This window comes from Tamandua tetradactyla, chromosome 23 (genome assembly GCF_023851605.1).
Source record: "Tamandua tetradactyla isolate mTamTet1 chromosome 23, mTamTet1.pri, whole genome shotgun sequence".
NCBI lineage: Eukaryota > Metazoa > Chordata > Mammalia > Pilosa > Myrmecophagidae > Tamandua > Tamandua tetradactyla.
The window spans coordinates 7515443-7517429 of record NC_135349.1 but is presented as its reverse complement, the minus strand read 5'-3'; the positions used below and the strand labels follow the sequence as shown (position 1 = coordinate 7517429).

Below are 1987 nucleotides of genomic sequence, written 5' to 3'. Positions count from 1 at the left end.
AAGCAGCCCGGGATCCAAAACGTGTGAGCAGTTAGGATAACAAGTATTGAACCATGCAACTAAGAAATAAGGAAAGGGGACATGCCTTAAAAATACAAAAGGAGCTCATAGTCCTGACTTTGCGCGACGGTACCAGATCTGCCTTTTGATCTGTCGCTGTTCAGTCGCTCTAGGAATTGATTGATAGATCTTAAAGATAAGCTTACACACACACACACACACACACACACACATACACCTAGAAGAGGTTGTCTTTGTGAGCGGCTCAGCAAAGGTCAGGCTTTTTAACTGAAGAGAGTGGGGCTGACATGTCACCGAGAAAGTGAAAGGGTGTGTCCACGAGAACCTCCAGTTCTGCTAACCTGGGTTTTTCTTGACCTCCACCACCGGTGGTTTGTATCTGGGATTTTATGGTTTCCTGTCCCGATTGGAGGGCTTCATTTAAATGAATCCCAAGTAAAAATGGTGGTGGTGCCGGGGTAACCTTCCACTCTCCCTTTGGAAGTTCAAGACCAGCGTCGTAAACATCATACATTTTTGAATAAACTTCACAGTATTTTCTCTTTAACCCTAGTGTTTGAAGCGAAGGAGCTCAAACCATGAAAAATGCAATATGTGCGTGCATGAGAGAGAGAGGAGAGAAATTGGAGTGAGTTGGGAAACTGACTTCTTCACCAAGGGTGACGCGGGTATCAACCCAGGGAGACTGCGCCATACCCGTCCTGGGACCCAATAAAATTATTCCCCCCCCCCCCCCCGCCAAAGTGAATTCCTTAACAAAGGTTCTTCACATCCTGGTTTCAACGCCCTCTCTGAGTCAAAGCTCAGTCCTCATACAGCTGTGTGCAGCAGGATCTCAATTTCTGCTAAGGTGTGTAAATTCTGCTGCACTTCTTTTGTAAGTTATCTTTACCTTCCAATTTAAATGCTTACTCATTGCTGAGCCGTTCACCGAAGAAGGGTCTTTGGGTTAAAGAAGGAGCAGGGGAATGTCGGAGGTTTGGAGTTGGTGGACAGGCGCCCATTTTGCTCATTACCGAAATTAAACGTAGCTCCCGCTCTCTAGGGAGAAAACTGCAGCTTTGACCCCGACGTGATTTGAACACGCAACCTTCTGATCTGGAGTCAGACGCGCTACCGTTGCGCCACGAGGTCTGCGGAGTACCGGTGTTTTTGAACCTTGGAAGGCCACTGGTTTCAGCAGTTGTCAGGTATGGCGCCCAGCGCTTGCTTCTACGCTGCCCAAATGGCTTGGGGCTGCCTGTAAGGTCCTTGCCCCTTTATAACCAGGATATTCAAAGCGAAATGCAAATGTTAAACGCAGCAAATGCGAAGCAGAAAGCCGGGGTCTCAGGGAATACTCGGCCTCATCTTTCAGAAAAAAACCATCTCCCCTGGCTCCCAGCAAGCGCCCGTGGGAAGTGCAGAGCTCAGCACACAGGGAAGCCTGGAAAGCGGGCGCCAGGGGTCGGGGTTCCCTTTCCCCCAGCCCCTCTCCACCCGGATGCGCAAGGAGGATTTGCACGTGGGTCACAGCTACAGAGGAAAAATGTTTCCCTTTGTAAAAAGGGCACTTAGGTTTTTCCGTGGTTGTTGGGCTTTAAAAAAAAAATCTCATTCTTTTTGTCGAAATCTCATAAAATACAAAAAACAAAAAACAAAAAAACCGCAATAAGGCATGTTGAGCGCCTACACGGATCTCGAGCTCTGTGCGTGGAGGGGAGATTAATGCTTTGCCCTTGGGATGTTGAACTTGTCCGAGGATCGTAGGATATTTCCGTCGAGGCGCTGTCCATTGCTTGGGCATGTGACAGCCAGGTGTCCCCGACTTGGGCGTCCCCGAGGTCCCCTGCGTGGAGTGCCAAGGCTGAGCAGCCCATACCAATGCTGGTGGAGCTGGGAACTTCCATTTCTGAGGTTTAGAAAGCGCCAGACAATTATAAATTGGGAAAGCAACCAATAGTTTTGGGTATTTCCTCACTCGTGT

The 1987-nt window shown here is 48.8% G+C and overlaps 1 non-coding gene across 1 annotated transcript; it reads right to left on the bottom strand.

Moving 5' to 3' along the window:
- Positions 1-1083: 1083 nt before the first annotated feature.
- Positions 1084-1155, bottom strand: TRNAW-CCA (transfer RNA tryptophan (anticodon CCA)). The gene has a single exon. It is a non-coding gene; the product is annotated as a tRNA-Trp (tRNA).
- Between the last annotated feature and the right edge of the window lie 832 nt (positions 1156-1987).